We start from the raw sequence: 24,387 nt of genomic DNA, 5'->3' as shown, positions 1-24,387 counted from the left end.
TTATTAAATAATTATTAACATTATTTAAAGTAAATATAATTATTTATTGATTATTTAAATTATTTACTGAATATTTACTTCAAATGACTCTATGTTATACTTAATATATTACTTTTAATCAGAAATGTAACCAATGGAGTTCCCGTCGTGGCGCAGTGGTTAACGAATCCGACTAGGAACCATGAGGTTGCGGGTTCGGTCCCTGCCCTTGCTCAGTGGGTTAACAATCCGGCGTTGCCGTGAGCTGTGGTGTAGGTTGCAGACGCGGCTCGGATCCCACGTTGCTGTGGCTCTGGCGTAGGCCGGTGGCTACAGCTCCGATTTGACCCCTAGCCTGGGAACCTCCATATGCCGCGGGAGCAGCCCAAGAAATAGCAACAACAACAAAAACAACAACAACAACAAAAATGTAACCAAGTGCGTAGGTGATATTAATAATTATTTCATTGAATTTTAGTATATTTAAGCTTCAAAAGGCATATATGGATAGGGAAAATAAATTTATAGGAAAGAGATGAAAATGGTAAACAATATTTTAACGGATTTTTTCCTACTGAAATATAAAACTATTGTGTTAACAATGTGATAATATTGGTGAAAATCCATGGTGAGGGTAGGGTATGATTAATATGAATGAAGCTAGGATGGTGAACCTGTATCATTCCCTCACAACTAGTATGTCCATACCTGTACACATTATTTTAATATTCTATACTCTTTTAATCAATAATACCACTTTCATAAACCTGAGTAAAGGAAATGCAAAGTTACCAAATTTATTCATTGTAGAATTACATATTAGTCGTAGACTGAGAAGAGCAGTAAACAAAAACAACTGATACAAGGGATTAGTGTAAATTTACTGGAATAGGATGCAGTTCTTCAAAATGTTGTCAAAACACATTTAACTTGTTTTGTTTCTTACTGAGGCATATTGATATACAAAATACATTAATGTTAAGAGATAATGTTTAGGATAGAATGCTAAGTGGATCCTGTGTGTGCACGAGCATGCGCGTGCGTGTGTAGGTGTGAGAGACAGAGAGACAGAAAGAGGAAAAGGAGAAAAAGAAGGGGGAGGAGTCTAAAACAAGTATATACGTTTTAATAAGGAAAAAATAGACAACCATGATGGTGAGGTTAAGGATAATTTTTATTTTCTTGTTTACACTCTCTTTAGCTTTTAAATTCTCTAAAATGCATACCTAAGTTTTATGATCCAAAACAGTATTGTTTTAAAAAACATACTGAATGAGTACTCCAATTTCTGAACTGCTGGTTTTGAGGAAAAACAGATTTCACAGTCCACTGGCAGCGTATCTGCGATGTCTATTCCCCTGTTCCCCAGCCTATGGACAGCAGCCTGACCGACAGTTAGACCTGCAAACCGATGTATATCTCTCTCCCTTTCTCTCTCTCTCTCTTTCTCTTCCTCTCTCTTTCTCTCTCTCACACACACAGTCACAGGCTATTCTTGCATGTCCCTAGAGAGCCTACTTCCTTTCTTTTATCCTGAATAATTTAAAGGGAGCTGAAGGAAGCTATTCTTTTCCATGAGCTGATATTAAAGGGTTGAGAGAACCATGCAATGAGCTACTTTCCTTTATCAGTATTATCATGATTAAATGTCCTCTCTTGCATTATTCATTCATTCAACAAATAGATTTGAGTGCCTATTAAACACTCAGGTAGTCACTCTGATGAAGATGAAGATGTGTTCATTTGTGCATCTCTTTAGTTAGTAAATGGTACATTTCCTACAGTCCTTACCCTGTTTATGATAGCCGCTGTTCTAGACACTGCAGATACAGTGGGAAGCTAGATAAACATGGTCTCTGCCCTGAAGGAGCTCATGGTCCTGTAGGAGAGAAGATGAATTCTACAAATTAGTGAAAATAATTAAAGTTTGCAGTATTGCCTTTTAAGAATGCTCAGTGTTGGAGTTCCCTGGTGACTCAGTGGGTTAAGGACTGGCATTGTCACTACTGTGGCTCTGGTTATTGCTGAGACACGGATTTGATCCCTAGACCAGGAACTTGCTTGTGCTACAGATGCAACAACAACAAAGAATTTCCAGTGTTGCAGCAAAGACTATCTGTGGTATTACCTAGATTAGGCAGTCCAGAAAGGCCTCTCTGAGCACAGGACTTGAGTGTGACTAGGAGATCAAGAAGAAGCCAGCCAGGGGAAGGCTGAGTTCCAGACAGGGAGAGAGAGCATATTCCAGCCTGAGGCAGGAAAGGATGCAAGGGCCTCCAGGGGTAGGAGAATCCCCATGGGGTGGTCCTCAGCACACTCTGAAGAGGACTGGGTGGCCTGTTGCCGGGGTAGTGAGTATGGCTGTATCCAACACAAAGTTTCTGTACCATTTTAAGTCTTAATGAGCAGAAGAGTCAATAGATATAATTATGATCTGGGTCAGAGGTCAACAAACTCTTCCTGTAAAGGGCCAGATAGGAAATATCTTTGGCTTTGCCAGCCTTAGAGGGTCCACTGGGACTACTCAGCTTTGCCATAGTGAAGGAAAGCAGCCAGAGGCAACGCGGAGGAGAAGGAGCATGTTCTCTTACAGAAACAGGCATGGGCCAGGCGGTGTAGTTTGCCAACACTGAATATAAAAGAAAGGGTCTAAAAATCCCCTATCATTCTATATAGGACATCAGAGAAGGAGAAGATGACTTCCTCAGGTGAGATTCTAGCTAGGCCTTGCAAAATAAGGAAAATTCAAAAATGAGATAATACACAACACTGTAAACCAGCTATAATGGAAAAAATAAAAATCATTGTAAACTAAAAAAAATTTTTTTAAATCACGGACATGGAGAACAGACTTGTGGTTGCCAAGGAGGAGGGAGAGGGAATGAGAAGGACTGGGAATTTGGGGTTAATAGATGCAAACTATTGCCTTTGGAATGGATAAGCAATGAGATCTTGCTGTATATATAGCACAGGGAACTGCATCTAGTCACTTATGATGGAGCATGATAATGTGAGAAAAAAAATATATACATGTATGTGTAATTGGGTCACCTTACTATATAGTAGAAAATTGACAGAACACTGTAAACCAGCTATAATGGAAAAAATAAAAATCATTACAAAATTAAGAAAAAATTTTAGTGAGATAATGGTGAAAAAGTAAATGTAGGCAGAGGGAACAGTAGGAACCATAGCCCAGAGGCAGGAACGTCTGCATCCCACAGGGGGCATTTACTTGTTCACGCTGCTTGGGAAGTGGCAAGGAAGTAGAGCTCTTTCATTCCTCAGATATCTTGGGGACCCATGAAGTAGCAGGCACTGCACCAGACACTGGGGGACAGGAATGAGTAGAGAATAAGGGGTGATCCAGGGACCTCAGGTACTAGAGCAGTTGACAGATACACAAGCCGCCCATGTTTATTATCCCACAGTTTGTGTGGGTCGGGAATCTGGGCATGCCGTAGTTGGGTGTCACTCACAAGCTACAGTCAAAGTGTTGGGCAGGACTGGGGTTTCATCTGAAGGCTCCATTGGGGAAGAATCAACTTCCACATTCTCTTCCATGGTTGTCGGCAGGATGCAGTTCATGGAGGGTTTTGAGGCCTTCGTTCTTTGACATGTGAGTCTCTCCCTATGGCAAGTTTTCTCATGAAAACAAACAAGGCAGTAGAGAGTCTGCTGGCAGGATGGACATTAACCTTATCGTTAAGGTTAAGGTTATGATAAGGAGCACAGTTGTAACCTTATCGAGGCTGTGATGTCCCATTGCCTTTGCCGTTTCTGCTGGTTAGAAGTTAGTCACGAGGTCCAGGTCACACTCAGGGGCAGGGTGTTACCCTGTGGCATGAACACAAGAGGTGGGATCATGAGGGCTCTGATTTAGAAGGTGCCCACCAGGGGAGCTTAATGAGGATTGTTCCTAGTGTTGCAAATGAGGACAAGATCTGGGGGAATAAAGCCGGCATTGTTCCCCACCTGTGATCCAGTCAGGAAATCATCTTGCTCTCCCCTGGCCGGCTGACTACCACTCTCATTACCATCACCACCGTACTGCTGTCATGTTTGTCCACTTCTGATGACAAAGTGCCGCCCCTCTTGAAGTCAGAGCATCTGGGAATATTTATATGCAAGCTGTGTCTGGCTGACTCTCCCTGCTGGAGTCGGATTGTTGTGACAAGTTTCCTCCTGGCTGCTGCCACAGATATTTATGACATCAACTCACTAAAGGAAATACCTTTAAAAGCTAAGATAAATTCTTAACTTATCCCTTTACTCTTGCAAACAGAGCAGATTAGTTGGCTTGGTAAAGGGCTTGCCTCCGCTCCTAGTGGGACTTTAGAAACAGATACTAGCAGAGGCCCTTACAGCAAACAACTCAGAGCATGTCTGCAGGAACTTAGAGCTCAGAACCCAGACTGCATGAACTGCCATTCCAAACCAAAGAGAAAGTAGAACATAGAAATCACAACAGCTGCCCTTTTGTGTGTGTGCTACGCACCAGTGGTGGGGTAAGAACCTGATCTCAATATCTTGTTTTAGGTTAATGCCATTACCCCCATTTGACAGAGGAGGAACCTGAGACCCAGAGGTTTAAAAGCTTGTTCATACTCATAGCTAGCAAGTGTAGTACTGCAGTTCAAATACTACCAGTCCCAGGAGTTCCCATTGTGGCTCACTTGTAACACATCCGACTAGTATCCACGATACTGGCTATGGCATAGGCTGGCTGGTGAAGTTCTGATTTGATCCCTAGCCTGGGAACTTTCATGTGCTGTGGATGCAGCCCTAAAAAGAGAAAAACAAACAAACAAACAAAAACACCACCAGTCCGGTTCCCTGAACTCTTAAATCAGAAACAAGCAAGAACTTATCTTTATGAACAGTCATGTTTGGTCCTGAATTACAGACACACCTCATCAGTGAAGGATAACTTGGGGAGGAGAGGGAGAAGGGCAGGCATCACCAAGAATAAATCCACTTAAAACAGAAATCAAAATGCCACTGTAAAGAATAAAGGGGGGGATGTAGTGGAAAAGTGACTTTTAAAAATAAAATTAAAAAATAAAGGGGAGGAGTTCCCACCATGGCTCAGTGGAAATAAATCTGACTAGGAACCATGAGGTTGTGGGTTCAATCCCTGGCCTCGCTCAGTGGGGTAAGGATCCAGCAATGCCATAAGCTGTGGTGTAAGTCACAGACGTGGCTCAGATCCTGCGTTGCTGTGGCTGTGGCATAGGCTGGCAGCTGTAGCTCCGATTTGACCCCTAGTCTGGGAATCTCCATATGCCTAGGGTGGGGCCCTAAAAGGCAAAAATAAATAAATAAATAAGAAGAGGAAACATTTATTTATTTATTTATTTATTTATTTTGCTATTTCTTTGGGCCGCTTCCGCGGCATATGGAGGCTCCCAGGCTAGGGGTCTAATCGGAGCTGTAGCCACAGGCCTACGCCAGAGCCACAGCAACGTGGGACCTGAGCTGCATCTCATTAACCCACTGAGCAAGGCCAGGGACCAAACCCGCAACCTCATGGTTCCTAGTCGGATTCGTTAACCACTGCGCCACGACGGGAACTCCAACATTTATTTAAAAAAAAAAATGGATCAAGAATCAGCACATTTTTTCTGTATAGGGCCAATAGTAATTTATTTTTGACTGTGGCAATGAGATTGCTTCTGCAGCTACTCAAGGCTTCAGCTGTAGTGTATAAATAACCATGGACAATAAGTTAACAAATGGGCATTCCTGTGCCCCAGTATTTATTTACAAAATCAGGTCATGGGCCAGATTTGACTCTTAAGCTATAGTTTCCAGACCCTTGACTTGTGTCTTAATTGTAATGTATACTGATTCTTACAAAAATCAAGAATCCTATGGGGATTTTTTTCATAGTATTTCTGACAGAATAAATGCTAATGGGAGCTCCCTGGTAGCCTAGCAGTTAAGGAGTTGGCATTGTCACTGATGTGGCTCTGGTTACTTCTCTGGCTCAGGTTCAGTCCCTGGCCCAGGAACTTCTTTTTTTGTTGTTGTTTTTTGGTTTTTTGGTTTTCGTTTTTTGTTTTTTTGTCTTTTCTAGGGCCACTTCTGCAGCATATAGAGATTCCCAGGCTAGGGGTCCAGTCGGAGCTGTAGGCGCTGGCCTATGCCAGAGCCACAGCAACTTGGAATCCGAGCTGCGTCTGCGACCTACACCACAGCTCACAGAAACGCTTGATCCTTAACCCACTGAGTGAGGCCAGGGATCAAACCCACAACCTCATGGTTCCTAGTCGGATTTGTTAACCACTGCGCTACAACGGGAACTCCAGGCCCAGGAACTTCTGTACGCCATGGGCATGGCCCTATATGATGCATCTACCTTTCTTATGCATATATTGTTCTCTTGCATTCACTTTTCTAATACAGGCATATTTCATTTTATTGCTCTTTATTATATTTGCAGTTTTTTTGCCACACCCATGGCATATACACATATATATGTATAAGCACACACACATATATATATCTATATGTATGTGTGTGTGTGTATGTATATATATATATGTGCTAACATAATACTTTGACTTTGTAGTGAGGATTTCATTGGAAAATTTATCTCAATTTATTTGGTTATTGACTTTAGATAGTAAGAGTTTGGATGGAGAAAGATACTCCTGTTTAACTTTGGCAGTTCTATCAAAAAGAGAGTCCCTTATGCAAAAATGTTTGTGGGCTTCTTCATTTTCTCAGTGTCTCTCACAATCCTTTCATAGCCAAATAATTATCATTTTGAAAACATTAGATCATCTTCCTTCCTTGGAGTTCCCATTGTGGCTCAGTAGGTTAAGAATCTGACTTGTATCCATGAGGATTCAGGTTCCATCCCTGGCCTTGCTCATTGGGTTAAGGATCCAGCATTGCTGTGAGCTGTGGTGTAGGTCGCAGACATGGCTTGGGATCTGGTGTTGCCCTGGCTGTGGTGTAGGCCGGCAGCTGTAGTTCCAATTTATCTCCTAGCCTGGGAACCTCCATATGCTGAGGGTGCAGCCCTAAAAAGAAAAAAAAAAAGAAATGAAAAAAACATATATATCAGCCTTCTGGATTTCTTTTATTCAGGTTTAAATTTCCTTCTGGATTTTCTCTTCTTCAGGTATGAATTTGTCTAACTCTGCTAGATCCCTATTTCTACATGACATGTTTGGTTCTCTAACATCTTCTCCTCAACTTTGTAAAATCTTGTGCTATTTGTAAAACTTGTTCACTTTCCAGTAGATTTTCACTGTGTTTGTTTGTTTGCTAGGTGGGCACTCCATAGACAGCAAGAGAGGGGAACCAACTAGGACTATGACCTAGTGAGCAAAATAGATGGACAAGGAAGGGCTTGAGTAGGAACTAACTTTGAAACAGTTGTGTCATTGGTAGATATTTTCCATGTTACCATGGTCTGTTTCCCTTCACAACTTGCTACTTACAGGTTCTCAAACAACGAAAACTCAGGTAATGAAGATATGATGCATCTACCTTTCTCATGCATACATTATTCTCTTGCATTCACTCTTCTGTTACAGGCATATGCCATTTTATTGCTGTTTGCTTTACTATTCTTCACATAAATTGCAGTTTTTTCTGCAAATTGAAGGTTTATGGCAGCCCTGCACTGAGCAAGCCTACTGGCACCACAGCATTTGCTCATTTAGGGTCACAGTTTCACATTTTGATGATTCTTACAGTAGTTGAACTTTTTTATTATTACTATGTGTGTTATGGTTATCTGTGATCAGTGATCTTTGATGTTCTGACTACAACTCATTGAAGGCTCAGAGAATGATTAGCATTTTTTAGTGATTAAATATTTTTAAAGTATGTACTTCACCTTTTTTTTAGACATACTGATATTGCACACTTAGTAGATGGCAGTATAGGGTAAATACAACTTTTACATGCCCTGGGAGACCAAAAAAATCTGTGGGTCTTACTTTATCACGATACTCGCTCTAATGAGGTAGTATGGAATCAGATCCGCAATCTCTCATCTCTATGAGGTATACCTATGTATCTATCATTTTTTGAACATCTACTCTGTAAAAATTCTCTGGTACAAATATCTTCTTCATCCAAACTCTTACTATCTAAGCTCAATAATGAAACAAATTGAGATAAATTTTCCAATGAAATCCTCACTACCTAAAATTCAGGAGCCCAATAACTTCAAAAAGCTATACAGATTGACTATTTTTAGTCTCATAATCCAATTAATCTTTGACTAATTGGACTAGTCAAATAGTAATACTTTGACTAATACTTTCTGGCTTTTATGGGTCTTTTCTCCATATGCTTTTAAGTATGGAATTTGTGCTGGTGAAATCCCCATCTATCTGTCTACCACATGGTCATAGATACAGATTCCTAAGTTCTTTAAATCACGCTTTAATTAATGATGCACATTTTACATCATAAATAGCAATGCTACCATTTAAAAAAAACTGCAATGCAAACCTCATTATTAAAAGAAATGCAGTTACAGCACAATTCCGCTATTAGGGAGGTGGTTCTCACCCTGTTGTCACAGAGCAGCAACATCAGCATCACCTGGAAACATGTGAGAAATTCAGCTCTCAAGGCCCCCCTGCATCAGAAACAAACTGCATCAGAGACTCTGGGAAGGGGACCTATCAATCTGGACTTGAACAAATCCTCTAGGTGGTTCTGATGCACAACAAAGTTGAGAATGACTGAATCACAGGGTTTGTGACAATGGCCTGTGCCAATTCTTGCAATAGGAACCACAGATCCTATGAGTACCAAAAGTCCAAAAGTCCAGGTGACTTTTTGACTGTCATAAAGCTCTCATGAATGCTCCCATTTCCCTTCCCATTATCCATTCATTCATCTAACAAATAAGTCCTGAACCCCTCTCCTGGGTCAGATAATAAGCCAGATGCTGGTGGAGAAGAAGAGAAATGTGGCCCTAGTCTCCCTTGGGTTTACAATCCAATGTGAGTGACAGACCAGAAAACAGTGAATTCCAGGACAGCCAGCGCCATGAGAGGTCCCCACAGCATTCTGGGGAAAAGGGTTCACTCATCCAACCCTGCAAGTCAGGGAAAATTTCCAGAGCAAACAACTCAAGAGGATAGGAGTCCAGAACTTTCTGAGGCCAAGTGCCGGGGACATTGTTCTGTCTCTCCCTCAAGCCCATAGCCTGATGCTTGAAGCAGCTTCAGATGGAGTGAGTGGGGAAGGGGGAGCCCCCAACCTGTTGCTTCCAGCTTGTTGGAACGTTTATCTCCGACACGCATTAAAACCATATGGAAGGTCAAAGCTCCATGTGTTCGCTTGGTAGGGGAGCAGAAAATTGGAAAAGTAAATATGCATACCTCCCTGATCCCAACTGTTGGATGCTTATTGCCAATTTACGTAATTTCCTATGCTTATTTCAAAATAGTCAGGAGGCAGGAGGCATCATGAACACCACAACTGGACCCTTTAGGCTAGCAGCTGCTGGCACATCCCCATCTTTCTTGACTTAAAAAAAAAAAAAAATGACAGTGGACTTTGAGGGGAAAGTATCTTTTGGGAAAGGAATGAATAATCTCTTCTTAAGAGAAATCAGTTTGGATTCAACAGTCTAGTCACAAAACACCTTCCCACTTATCTATTCAGCAAAAATGCCTTATGTACCTACTGTGTGCTGCCATGGAGCCAGGTGCAGGCAATACGACAAGTCAAGGAGGCACCTGACTTCAAGATGATTAGAGGACAGACGTGGAATAGGACCTTGAAAAGGTGATATTTAATAAGACTCTACCAGTACAAATGAAGATTGTTAAAATGTTGAAATATTTCTGCACTAATTGGTGAAAATGTTTTTTTCCTGTAATCCAGAGGTGTCCAGGGCCTGAACAGGGCCTGGCGTGGTGTTGAGGTGCCCACCTGCAGCTCCAGGATGGCCTGCATCTCTGGGATGGGAACAGATAACGACCGTTGGAGGTGCAATTGTTGTCAGCACCTGAAGCAGGGGTTCTATATACATGGGAAGCTCTGTCATTCACATATGCACTCTACCTGAATATGGAGGTAGAATCCCTCACTGAAACAAAGCATACCAGGTACCTCACCCTATCAACTTAATGGGGAAGTTGTCAGAAAACATCAACCCAAATTCTGATGTCAAGTCATAGCCCAGAAAGCACACATTTAGCTTGTGGAGGACACGTCAAAGAAAACCCCATGCCAACTCTTTTTAAAATTCAGGTGTGTGATTGATTTTCTTTTTTTTTTTTCTTTTTTTTTTTTTAACTCGACTAGTACCCAGGAGGATGTGTGTTCAATCCCTGGCCTCTCTCAGTGGGTGAGGATGTGGCATTGCTGTGAGCTGTGGTATAGTTCGCAGATGAGACTTGGATCTGGCATTGCTGCAGCTATGGTGTAGGCTGACAACTGAGGCTCTTATTCGACCTGGGAACTTCCATATGCTATGGGTTTGGCCCTAAAAAAGACCAAAAAATAAAATAAAATAGATTTCCTACAATTTGATTCCATTGATGTTACATTCTTGAAATGACAAAATTACAGAGATGGAAAACAAACATTCGAGAACTGGGGACAGGGTTGGGGTGGTGAGGAAATAGATTGAGTCTTTTCTATGAAAGGAGAGAACAAGGGATCTTTGTGGTGATGGAACAGTCCTGTGTCTTGATGGTGGTGCTAGTTACTCAAATCTACACCCTATGATATAATTGCATAAAGCTACACACTCACACTCCACATATAAATAAATGTCAGGTGCGTATAAGATTAGTGTAATCTGAATAAGACCTGTGGATTGCACTGACACCAGTGTGCCAGATTTGATTTTGTGCTAAAGTTTTGTAAAATGCCACCACAAGAGGAAACTCTGTGGAGGGGATGCAGGGCCTCTCTGTATTATTTTCATTACATTCTGTGAATCTGTAATTATTGCAAAATAATTTTTAGAAGTTCCTGCTGTGGCGCAGTGGGTTAAGGATCCCCTGTTGCCGCAGCTGTGGCCCAGATTTGATCCCTGGGTAACTTCCATGCGCCATGGGCATGGTTGTAAAAGAATTTTTAAAAAGTATCTTGGAAATTATTGGAACACTTCTACTGCAACATATCACTCAGTAAGCAGATTTGCTCAATATATAGTTGAAATTCTGTAGAGAAATAAAGGGTGCTCTGGACTGAATTGCGTCTCCCTCAGAATTCACGTGTTGAAGCACTCAGGGTATTTGGAGATGTGGCCTTTGGGAGGAATTAGGTTTGAATGAGATACGAGGGTGGAACCCCCATGAGGAGATTAGTGCCCTTATAAGAAGAGACTAGAGAACTCACTCTTGCTTTCTCCACCATGCGAGGACACAGCAAGAAGGCAGCTGTCCACAAGCTACCAAGAGTGGTCTTAACAGAACCCGACCATGCTGGCACCCTGATCTTGGATGTCCAGTGTCCAGAATTATGAGAAAATTAATTTCTCTTGCTTAGCTACCCAGTATGCTATTTTGTTACAGCATCCCTAGCTGACTAAGACAGAGGGAGATTATTATTCATTCCTGCATCCATTTTTCATTGATCCATTGCCCAGTGGTGATGACATATTTTGGCTCTCACCCCTGGTCACAAGGGGTCTGGTGTGGTTGTGGTAGCCATGGAGAGCTTCCCTGGGCAGAGTGGGACTCTGAGGGAAAGATGAATAGACACTTGCCAGGAGGGATGGCTAAGGAAGAGTGTGCCAGGCAGGCTGAATCAAGACCCTGAAGTGAGACAAGGTACATGGAATAAAAGTAGTCCAGCCTGGATGGAGAAGAGAATAGAGGGTCAAAGGAGATGCGAAGAAGTAGGCAGGGGCCAGACAGCGTTTGGGGTTGTGACCACGTCTTGGTTTGCTTGGGACAGCCTCTGGGTATATCCATTGCACCAGCATAATTTCCATTGCATTCACTTTCCCTTTGAGCGACTCCCTCATTGAGAAGATAACTTAGTCCCCCTGCACTTGAGCCAGAGTGAGGATCCCACCAAATCCTGAGGATGGTGGGCCATCCTTTGCAGGATTTTTGGCCAGAGTGTTAGTGTCTCTCTCTCTCTCTTTTTTCTTTTTTGGCCACCCCATGGCATATGGATTTCCCAGGTCAGGAATCAAATCTGAGCCGTAGTTGTGACCTATGATGCAGCTATGGCAACAACAAATCCTTTAACCCACTGTCCTGGGCCAGGGATCAAACCTGCATCCTGGTGCTGCAGAGATACTGCTGATCCTATTGCACCACAGCGGGAACTCCTCATTTTTATTTTAAAAAGACCTTGCTTGCTTCAGGGATTAGAGCTATTGCTCAAAGAAAAATAAGCTGACCTGAAAGTACTGCTTATTCTTCACAAAGGGAAGGGGGAAAAATGGGGATGGGGAGAAGACAGCCAGAGCCTTTGAAACCTAACAGGATCTTTGTGCTAAACTTCAAGGCCCTCACCTTAAGGTTGTAGTGAGGATGACTGTTTTGTTTACTTCCCCCTATTTCCCACTTCCCCAACCCTCCCAATTCCCAACCCCCATCTCCTAACCACCTCTCCATCCCCACCCCCAACCTCCTCCCCACCCTCCACCCTCTTCCAACCCTCCCACCTCCTATACCCACCCCTAGATAAAAAGCCACCTAACAAAGTTCAACCAGGGAAAAGTCAGGGAGCAAATAGGGTTTGCCCTGTGGGACCAGGTCCTTTATCACCTCGGATGCTTTGCTCATCCGATTTGGAACTAAGGAGCCGGCAGTGGTCCATGTGGATGCCTGTACTGCAGAGTCAGAACAGCTCTGTTCACCCCTGCACCTGGATTTCCCTCTGCAAGACAGCCAGAATCCACCCTTTAGGATAGATGTACCGGTGCTTGAAATGATCATTTTGAGCAGAGATGTCCTGCAGGGTTTAAAAAAAAACAGACTTTTTCCCAATTTCTCCTATGCTTTCTAACCCTTAGGAAAGGGCCCATGCACTATGTCAAAGAATGCTTTTCTTCCTTTGTTTCAGAACTTTCTAAAGATCAATGAAATTCTCCAAAAGATTCTTCTTTCACTCCTTTATCCTCTTACCTCCATCCCCCCCCCCCTCCAATTATCTTTTTTTTTACTTGCCAAGCACAAGAGGAGTTTATCTAGTGGTGATTTTTTAACTTCCTTCCAAATTGCTCTCTCTAAGCAGAGCCACAAACCCTGTTCTTAAGAATTTTTTACAGTACAGTATTCCCTGTTACACCAAGCCCTATTAAAAAGGAAACATTACCTATTTTCCATCTTTAATTCAATTTTAAAATTAAATCTTTTTCCTCCCTGAGTGTGAAACCAAACCGGTCCCTGTCCCTTTAAGGCAGATCCATCATCCCAAATGTGGATGAGAGTTTGTATTGGCACCATCTTGAAAAGAATTATTTTCTGACCTTGCTGGGGAAAGAAAGCTTTCTGGCTCTTTGCTAGAGAAGGCCATTTTGATGTAAAGTGACATTTCTCAGATGCCCATCTTGGGAAGATTCAATGTGAAACCCCAAATTTCTGGCAGCTGAAAGCCTGGCCTCATCTGCCAGCGCTGGGCAGAGATAAAAAAAAAAAATGTGGATGAGCAGCAGGCAGATGGTATTTCAACAAGAAGCCTTTTCTCTGAGCCCAGGGAGATGAGCTGGGGAAGGGGTCAGGGAGGGAGGGGGGAAGAAGGGGGAGCAGCCCTTCTCGCAGTGAGAGAATCAACAAAAAGAGACACTTTCCCCGCTTTTCAGTGAGAGGGCTGTTTCCCCTGTTTTCTAGCCCATTTTGAGCACCATTTATTGAGAGGCGCCTTTCTTCTCAAGTCTTTTTATCCTGGGATGCTGAGCACATTCCCGTGTCCTTCTCCCAAAGAGGATTCTCCCACACTCCCGCCCAGCCGCCCTGCCCTGCCGTTCACAGCTTGCTGGGTTCTGCTGCTTTCCACTAGAAAACTGTTTTGTATTGTTTCTTCTTCTCACGTTCCTAAGACCAGGAATTTAAGAGGTGGAAAAGATCCTCTCGGTTTTTGTACAACAAAAATTATCACCATCTTGTAAATAAACTATACTTCAATAAAACTTAAAAAAATATTGCTAGTAAAAAAAAATCATCTCAGAAAGTAGCGACAAATCAAGGGCTTCTTCCTCTAGCTTCTTTTGCTCTTTGGGGAAGGATATTGTAAGGGTGAGATAGGGAAAACTTGGCTTCATTCATTCTTGATTTATTTTCTCTTCTTGTATCTTCCACGTCTGAGAATTAGACTTATCTTTTTTTTTTTCTCTTTAATAACAAACATCAAAAGGAAAGCCATCAAACATTTTCCTTTGCCATCAGGTTTTTAGCATGTCTGATACATGAGATGTGGATGTATTTAAAGGTGGACTTGACAAGCAAATCCAGGGTGAGTAATGACAACAGAAACTCCTTCCCTACACAGAGCTGCCCAAAACCAAGTCCCAGCCCTACTGCCATCCAGCTGTGTGACTTTGGGCGAGTTACTTAACCTCTCTGTTTTCTCCACCAGTAAGATTGAGACAGTAATCACACACATTTGTTAGGATTGTTATGTGGATTAATGGGGGTATTGCTCAAGAAATAGTAACTTTTATGCTTATTATATAACTATACCTTGACCATTATTAATATATCTGTATATATTAACTTACATATCTCCTTCTGGGCAGACTGTGTACCCTTCATTTTTCTAATAATTTTTCTAATAAGTAGAAAGCCAGGTATCCTGATATCCAAGGCCAGTTTACATCTTCATTTTAGTGTCTGCCCCCACCTGAGGCCCTTTAGCAGGAAGAGGCCCCAGACAGCAAGTCTCATGGAACAGAATTCCAGGGCAATGGGTTTTGGGAATTGGTTGCTTAAATAAATATCAGCGTCTGGATTATTTTTATTTTTTCTTTCAAAGAAACTTCCAGAATAAAATTGGCTAGATGGAAAATCCCAAAGCCCCTGTACATACTTCAGTCTTTGCCATGAAGATTAGTTGTGGCACATGGGGTGGGGGGCGGAAAATCCCACCAGAGCCCTTCCCCCTTCTTTCAAGATCCCAAAGCCATTCAAGGTCAGGTGGGCCCCCAAGAAGCTCATGATCCTCCATACCCCAATCTGAACACTCCTCCTGAGGGAGAATGGTTTTCTCAAATCCCTAGCCATGGGTCTTCCAATGTCCCAATTTTATGCTTGTTGTTATGACTTATAAAAGCTCACTGGGTTTGTTTTGAAGACAGGGGAAAAAATAACATTACGCTATTTTAAACGCCTGCAAATATTTCAAATATGACCCAAGGCAGTAAAAATGCCCTATTTCCCAAACCACAAACCCCACTCCTTGTTAAAATCCAATTGCCATCTGAGTGTGGGATGAAGCGCCAGGATGCCAAGCCCTAGGCGTCACACATGTTGTCTTTCTTTGAGAGAAATGCTGTGAAATACTGTTGTCTCCACCACTTTCATTTCACCTCTCACAGTCAAAGCTCCTAAAACTGCTCGAAAACTATACTCCACAGGAACAACTTCTAGACTCCACTGCAATCTGACTGGAAGGAGCGGGGCTGTGTGGAAAATGAAAAGGGAATGGAAATCATTTCCGAGAGCTCTCTTTTTGAGATGATAGAGATGGCAGAGCACAGGTCAGCATAAATGTGGCTCCCAGGCTTTTCTGGCTGTTTCCCTCTGGTGCTCAGAGCACAAGGACAGTTTCTGGTTCATTTTAGGGAGTGCTGTGCCAAACTCAGTGTCTGACACTGAGCACCTAGCAGACGTTAGTTGAATGAATGATCTATTTAAAGAATGAGGCCTAAAAGGGAAACAAAATTGGCATAACTCACCTTATTTTTACTCGATGTAAGTGAGTGGACTGTTTTATGTTAACCGTGTAGTTTAAAATTTAAACACAATATTTGTGCCTACATAAATAGATGAAAAAGGTAAAATGTCATAACATTGGGTGTTTGTTATTAAAGTTGGAGCTCGCCTTTGGATTATGACAACTTGATTTAAAACAAGGAATGGACTGTTCCTTACTTCACTTACTCTAAATTTCAGTGTTTTGCAATGTCAAGTCTTTCTCCGGGATCTAAACAGATGGTGACAAAGGGTAGGTGCCTTGTGGAGAAATTGCATCTGAACATTGATGTTTCTAGGTGATTGAAGGGAGAGCAGAGAAAAGCTGATGCCAGACCTGTGATAGAGCAACCCTGATGGCAAACCCATCTAACCTGGAGTGTCCCAGAGAAAAATCAGCTGCTCCTTTCCAAGTTCTAGCAGTGCAAGACTTGAACTTGACTAGACAGTTTTAGGGAACAGAGAGCTTACATTTTTCCCCTCGACTTTTTTTTTTAATAGCCACACCCACAGCATATGAAAGTTCCCAGGCCAGAGACTGAATCCGAGCCTCAGCTGCAACCTACACTGCAATTGCAGCAACACCTGATCCTTTAACCCACTGTGCCGGGCCAGGGATTGAACCCACACCTTCACAGTGACCCAAACTGCTGCTGTCAGGTTCTTAACCCACTGCACCATAGCGGGAACTCCACCTTGACATTTTTTTTTAATTGAGGTATAATTGACATACAATATTATATCAGTTTCTGGTGTCCAACATAATGATTCAATATTTGTAGGTATTGTGAAATGATCACCACAGTTAGCCTAATTAACACCCATTACCGTTATTAGTTACAAAATTGTCTTTTCCTGATGATAAGGACTTTTAAGATCTATTCTTTTAGCGACTTGCAAACATGCAATACAGTATTGTTAACAACAGTCACCACGTGGTACCTCACCTCCCTGATCTCTTTACTTTCTCACTGGAAATTTATACCTTTTAACACCCCCTGACTTAAACATTCAAGGATAGATATGTGCAGGAGTTGTATGACCTTTATCTCAATATAAAAGGATCGCTTTTTCTCTGAGCCTCAGCTCCCCACCAACACACACACACACACACACACACACACACACACACACACACACACACGGCCTCTCTAGTGTCAGCCTCTGTGATTATCATAGGACAGTAAAGTTTGGGGTGCCACAGTTGTCCTCCACTCTGGGGGCGTGCAATTCTAAGAAAGCCCCCACTGTGTTTGTGGAGCCACATGCTATGTTATCACGGGCCTCTGGTTCCCAAGCTGCTGCCTTTGTGCTCACTGCCTATCAAGCGACATGGCGGAGGTGTGCAGCTCCTTAACACAGAGAAAGCTCTGAGGGGTAAAAACAAAGAACCACACAACCCAAAAGTTCAAAGGAAAAGAGACTTGCAAAAGAGTCGGACCAAATTCAGATCCCAGCTCACCATGTGCAGCTTGTGTGGATCTAGGCAAGTCCCTTGCTCTTGTGAGCCTCCCTCTATTGCCTCATAAGTAAAAATAGAAATAACAAGAGGACCTTCCCCATGGAGTTGTTCTGAAGCCTGGGTGAGATCATCACATAAGGCCCTTGCAAACTTCAAGGCAAACAGGAAGTGCTCACTGAAGGTTTACAACAACTCCATCAATGAGACGTATTCAGCTAAAATTCAGGGTCTACCCTAGGACTGCATAAGTGGTATTTTCTGCCCAAGAAGCATTGCAAAGGGAGACACCCAGCCTTTTCCCCTCCAGGAGGAGGGGTTGATGATATTCTGTCAACAATCAAACCCCAAGAAAAAGCATCCAATGCAACCTGCCTGGGCTTCCTCTCCCAGCTCAGCTGGTTCCCAATTAACACCTTATTAGTCTGCACACCTGGGGTGTGACTTTGTTTTCCACCAGCCAGTCTTTAACCCTGTCATGGACAGCTCCCCTCAGGTGGGTGGGGCCGAGTCAGTTTCCCCATTGGAGGGGTAAAACTAGGGAAAGGGCCAGATTCAAGACCTTTTAGAATCCTTAGTCTAGAATCATCCACATTTCCTTTTCCCTGGAAGTTTTTGCAACCTGCAGAAGGCTGCAGACCTCTTCTCAGAATAAGGCTTTGAAATGCATAAAACAAAATACGTAGGATCATAAAAGGAAAAATTATATTAAGATACAGTGTTTACATTTAAAATTTGTAATAGATAGTATTTGAGTTTCTTTAGTGAATAACTGAATAACATGATCCAACAGCCAGTCTGATATCCATCATCGTTCTGAAGATGTGATGGGGGAAATGCTATTTCACACCACAACTGTAACGTGATCTGAAAATACCTGTCATTTCTGTTGGTGACAGAGTGCCAGGAACCACCATGTGGGTGTGGTTTGTGGCTCAAGTCCTAACTGGAGGAAATGTTCAATTTCAAGCAGAGATGGTAGGAAATTAACACGTTTTTCCATCCCAGTTCATCCAGGTTGAGAACCTCTGCTGAGAGCCTTCCAAAACTCTGTTTCTTTCAAGCCTTGGAACCAGAGCTGACATGCCCGTCAGGTACACAGTAGATACAATGCCTAAGGCCCAGGATGTTTTTAAAGGCTCATAAAAAGACTTTCATTTTTCGTTTCTTTTCAAATTAGTAGTAAAAGAAAATAATGAGAATGGATATCTGATCATGAATCCAGCCAGGATTCATATGGATGTTCCAGGGCCAGGGATCGAATTCCAGCCACAGCCGCAACCTACACTGCAGCTGCAGCAGTGCCGGATCTTTAACCCATGGTGCCACAGTGGGAACTCCTATTATATTTTTTTAAGGAGGAGACGGGCCCCATGGGAGCCCTAGGCAGCCTTTCCTGGAGCTGGTGGTGCTTCCTCCTCTGGAAAGCCCTATCTTTGAAACTCTAAGTGTAAAGCAAGCCAGGCCAGGAAGATAAGTCATGTCTTTGATTTGGCAACCCCCTCATCCACCTGAATCTTACTTGTGGGGAGCTGTTTTATCCCTGTAGGAACTATGTTGGTCAAAGTCTCCAGAAAGGCTCATCAGATTATCCTAATTTGCCTCATGCTTACCCAGTTAGCACTGAAAGTCCTGGGTCTCAGGAATCTCCACAGTCATGTGCAAACTAGGATAGTTTTTATCATTTCCAAGGTCAGCAGTCCAGAAAACCTCTGTGGTATAAATGGGATTGTCTGCCATGGGTTCCCCTTCATGCCCCATCTTCAGCAAGAGGAAAATGCAAACCCCCCAAAGTGAGTAGCCCCACTGAACTTTCCCCACTGTCACACTCACGCACCAAGTGACTCCTCTCTCCATCACCAAAGAAAATGACTACTTTCAAGCAAAAAAATAAAAAATTAAAAAAAAAATTAAAAAGCCCACAAGCCCAGTAATAAGATAAGGCCTGCTGGTATAGTTTTCCTTAACTGAATGCCTGGCATATACTGGTATATTGTGTTTTCATATGATACAGCATGATGTCAGGACAGAAAAAGGAAAAAAAAGTCTCCTCCACCCCCCAGCCTCAACCCCAGGCCTTTGCAAAGGTAGCTGCCACTCTACAAGAGCCTGCAAAAGCAATGAGACTTGGACGGATTTTGACGGCACAGGTCAGCATTATACCTGCAGCTGCCACTCACCTTTCCAATAATGTTTAAAAAAAAAAAAAAGTAGCCAATATGAACACTTTCTTATGTTCCCTTCCCAAAAGAGATTCTGAGTCAGTCTCACATTAAGTTTGACTAATTCCCAAGTCTATATTTCTAACCTCTTAACAACCCAGCTCCACCATGTACTGGTTGGTTGATGGTGGGTAAATTCTTGGTACTTTAGTTTCTGCATCCATGAAACAGGGATAATGATTAAGCTTCCCTGGAGAGATGGTCCATGTGAAATGCTTAGAAAAGTACTGAATGCTCCCCAAATAATGTTCATGATTGCAGTGGTAATAGTAATATTATCTCTGTCCTTGTTGCTCTTATGTGCCTCTCTGTCTTTCTCTGCCCTTACATCAGGTAGCTTGTGGACCAAGAAAAAGAAATGGTCCAGAAAAGGAAAATGTTTTAGCTTGGCTGGCAGGTGGATGGGAGGGAGTAGGCAGTCATAGGGATTTTATACTTCATCCTTCTCCACTGAGAGCAGTTCACCTACTATCTCTTAGGGTGTCCTTGGAGAGACTGAGTATCAAGAGGCATGTAGTTTCTTCTAGACCTTTGCTGCCAGATGTGGTAGGCACTAGCCACATGTGGCTATTTAAATTTTAATGGAATTTAAATTTCATTTCCTCAGTCACATCAGCCACAATCCAAGTGCTCCATCATTGCATGTGCCTAAGGTCTACCGTATTGGACACAGATAAAAACGATGTCCACTGTTGCAGAAAGTTCAGCTGGTCTGTACTCTTCAAGGGCCTGCTCTCATCCTAGGACTTAGCAGACACTCCTAGGATTTCCCACTGTGGCTCAGAAGGTTAAGTATCCCTAGTGTCCATGAGGATGTGGGTTTGATTCCTGGCCTCACTCAGTGGGTTAAAGGATCCAGTGTTGCTATGAACTGTGGTGTAGGCCAGAAGCTGCAGCTCCAATTCCACCTCTAGCCCAGGAATTTCCATATGCCATAGATGCAGCCCTGACCCCCCACCAAAAAAAAAACACTCTTCTGGGTTGGGGGTAGGGTGGGCTGTGGACAATGGAAGGCTTGTCTCTTCTTTTGTGTTATTTTTACCTCTAAAGAGGGAGTTCTACCCCAAGTCCCTGAATGGACTTAACGAGATTAATAAATTAAGGACTAAATAATACACTTTCAGTGATATTTCCATCCTTCTTGAAGCACAAGTAGACAAAATACATTCCTACTTTGCTTCTTGCTTCTTCCAGGTTATAGCCATCACTTCTGTTAGCTCAGAGCCCACCTGCCACCTCCAGCCCTAAGAAATTTCACACGTGTCCCCTGCATGTGTCTATCCACCTTTAGCTGACTTTACACATCGTCGCCTGGCATTTTGTATGGAATTGCCCCTTGTCTGGTCTAAAACTGTGAGAGCCCCAGCCCCAGGTGCTGGTGCACAGGCCAGCTCTCTGGAAGGCTCTCAATATTCCTCTCTGGTGCCTTCACATCAGAAGTTCAATTGCTAAGCTTCACTTCTAAGTGGAGCTTCTAAGGAAGCTCTCCTTCTTTCCTCCCTTCCCCCTTTCTTCCCATTTTCAATCTTTATTATGTGCCTGTGATGGACATCATGAATTAAAAATAAAACAGCTGTGGAGCTCCCACTGTGGCACAACAGGATTGGCCATGTCTGAGGAGCTCTGGAACACAGGTTCGATCTCTGGCCCAGTACAGTGGGTGAGGATCCAGCATTGCCACAGCTGCAGCTTAGGTCATAACTACAGCTGGATCTGATCCCTGCTTGGGAACTCCTTATGTTGGGGCAGACAAAAAAGAAAAAAGTAACAAAGTTTTTTAAAAATAAAGTAAAACGGCTTGGTCCCTGCACTCAGGGAGTCTACAGGGTGGGAGGAAATAAAAAAATAAATAAATAAAAAAAAGGAGGAGGAGGATGATTTACATTTTTACATTTATTGACAGATTTCTATGTACCAGGCTGTGCTAAACACTTTATAAATATTTATATGCATATGTATATGAGCCTCTTTAATCTTCACAATAACCCCATCAAATAGGAACTTTAATTATCTTCATTGTACAGAAGAGGAAACTGAGGTACAGGGAAGTTAAAGAATGGGACTAAATTCACAAAGCTAATAAATGGTAGAACCAGAATTGGACAAAGGCAGCCTAGCTGGAAACTTGTGCTGCAACCACTACACCTGCTGCCTCTTTAACCTGGACTAGTACCTCCCATCTGTGACTGATTTTAAACCACAAGGAATATTCGGCAATGTCTGGAAATACTTTTGGATGCAACGATTTGGGAAGAAAGAGGTACCAATGGCATTAAGTAAGTAGAGGCCAGGGATGCTGCTAAACATCCTGCAGCTCACAGGACAGCCTCACAGTGGAGAATCATCTGGCCCTAAATGTCAGTAGTGCTTAAGTTGAGAAAGCATAACCGAGATAAATCATTGACTCCAAAGGATGTGATACAAGGATATATGTGTACATCCTTCAACAAAGAATTCAGAAATTGATATTACCATTCTGGTTATTCTTTCCATTGGTTTTACTTTTATTAACTAAGAGAATGAAAACATTGTCAAGGCTGTCTCTCAAATACATCTAACCTGATCTAGCAAACCCCAGAACCCCAATACTGTTACTTAAATGCAAGACTTTGAGTGGTGAAGGAAGATGGATCAGCTGCTGGTCAGCCCCCTCCACTCCCACCAACCAGCCCCCCAACTGAGAGGCTGCAAAGCCCTGTCCCCATGTTTCCATGCACATCCTCCTGGTCCCTCTGGGTCTCCTGAGATCCCTTCTGTGCACCACCTCAGGAAATAATTATCCCCTCTGGACGAACGCCAATTAAATTCTCCCATGACTGCTTGTCAGCGGAAGAGCCTGGGGGAGGCGGGCTGGTTGGCATCCATCTCCTGTTCATCTCATTGGGGCTCCTGCGTCATTAGCAAATTGAGCTTTTTCTCAGGATGCCCACAGCTGCATTCCCAGCCCCGTCAGCCAACATTCCTGGCCCTGCCAGCAGGCTGGCCATCCCGTTTCTAAGGAAAAGGGAAAGAGACCATTTCCCCGAAGGCTTTGTCTGAAGGTTCTGCTCCCTGCTACTCAGAAATCTCTCATCCAGGGAGTTCTCTTTGGCTGCCGGCTCCAAGCCAGTCTGTGGCGGCCAAGGCCGGATCCACCCATCCACTTGGAGGATGCAAGTGAACAAGAGGATCCTGGAAATGACCCTGATAAGCATTTCTCAAAGCAGATTCTGTGGAACACTCATTCTGGGAAAGTTTTACATATCTTAGGAGTAAAAATATCTGTGGGCAGATCAGTTTGGGAATCGCTGAGCGAGAGAGAGCTTGAAGGCTGACTTTGCTCAGGGACTTGTCAGAGACTTGAATATGTTAATGTCAATTTGGAATGTCTGGCAGAAGAATGTAGCAGGCTATGTTTCCTCATATTTGACCACACGTCTTAGTTGGAATGCTCCCAAAGGGAATGATGAAAGCTTGAGTTCAGGTATAGCTTATTTTGGAGTTGATCCCAGGGATGAAAAGTGAAGGAGTGGGGAGCATGAAACAAGGAAAGAATAAGATGTGTTACCATCTAGGGCTCTTGGCCTTCTTCGTCAATAGAAATTGATAAGAGGCCAGACAAGAAAATTCAAACAAGGCTTTACTGGGGCACCTGCTGCAGTCAGGGTTGGGGGTGAAAACAAACAACAGGGAGGCAACCTGGTTCTTTATGTGGGGTGAGGATAGAGGCAGGTCCAGTGGTCCAGCCAGAAGGATGACTTAGGTGGTTCGCGCACCCCTTTGGTGGTGGTGTGTGCAGGGGGCATGCGTGGTATCCTGCTTTTTCTCTCACCTCTTCAGAAGTGGCAGTTGAGTTTTAAGCTTTTTTGTATCTTCTTGTCCATAACTTGCCCCAACTGGAACATGTATACAGTTATTTTCAGCTCCCTGTAGTTTTTTTGTTATCTTGTTACTCAAGGAGATATTTGTCTAGGTATAAGCACTGCAGCTACTGCAGCAAAGGGTCCCAGGTCCCAGCCTGTCTAAGCTGCATTAACAAGCTGATGATGAATGTGAATGACTGGAACTCAGTATTGCTGGAGAACATCTGAGGAGCCATATAAAATTTGCCTCAGGATTGTCCCACTAAATGTCAAGGCTACTAGAGCACCTGTTCCCCACTGGCTGAAAGTTGTTTCTGAGAGAGTGGGTGCCTGCACTTCCTGGGTTGGCATCCTGGCAGAGCAGCCAACCACAGCCTTGGGGAAAGTTCCAAGGCAAAAAAGTAAAGAGACATTGAGGGAAACACTTGACATGGAACTCTGCATCATGCACAGAACTGCCATACAGCTGCCCTAAGCTAAGGGGGGCCAGAGCGAAGTGCTACAACATCCACAGATGTCTTTATTCTCCTTCTAGAACATCTCAAATTTATACCCATAGGAGGAAAGTTCTCTCTAACCTAACCCCTTTAAATGACAAGTTTGGGGCAGAGATTCAAAGGGACAAGTGACTTGCCCAAGGTATATCACCATATTGTAAGAGAGGCTTACTCTGTTTCTGACTCCTCATCTATAAAATGAGACTTTTTACATCACCTTCTTCCACAATGAATGCATGTATCCTGTGCTTAGAACTGTGCCTGGCATGCAGTAATGGCTCAAGAAAACTTATTTATTATCCTTTGCCCCAAATTGAGAGTGATTGCACATGTGACGTGCTACCATAGTGCCATGCTCATACCATATTTGTGGGAAGATGTAGTCCCTCAGTTCAGGACACTTACATTCTCAAAATGAACCAAACTAGAGCTCCCCTTGTGGCTTAGTGGGTTAAGAACCCAACATAGTATCTGTGAGGATGCAGGTTCGAACACTGGCCTCACTCAAGTGGGTTAAGGATCTCG

The 24,387-nt window shown here is 43.1% G+C and overlaps 1 non-coding gene across 1 annotated transcript; it reads left to right on the top strand.

The window, feature by feature from the left end:
* The first annotated feature begins 19,361 nt into the window (after positions 1 to 19,361).
* On the top strand, positions 19,362 to 19,494 carry LOC125114416 (small nucleolar RNA SNORA44). The gene has a single exon (XR_007131788.1). It is a non-coding gene; the product is annotated as a small nucleolar RNA SNORA44 (small nucleolar RNA).
* Positions 19,495 to 24,387: the final 4,893 nt, after the last annotated feature.

The sequence above is a fragment of the Phacochoerus africanus genome, chromosome 1 (genome assembly GCF_016906955.1).
Source record: "Phacochoerus africanus isolate WHEZ1 chromosome 1, ROS_Pafr_v1, whole genome shotgun sequence".
NCBI classification, from domain to species: domain Eukaryota; kingdom Metazoa; phylum Chordata; class Mammalia; order Artiodactyla; family Suidae; genus Phacochoerus; species Phacochoerus africanus.
The sequence above is the reverse complement of the archived record's forward strand: the minus strand, read 5'-3'. Positions and strand labels throughout refer to the sequence as shown.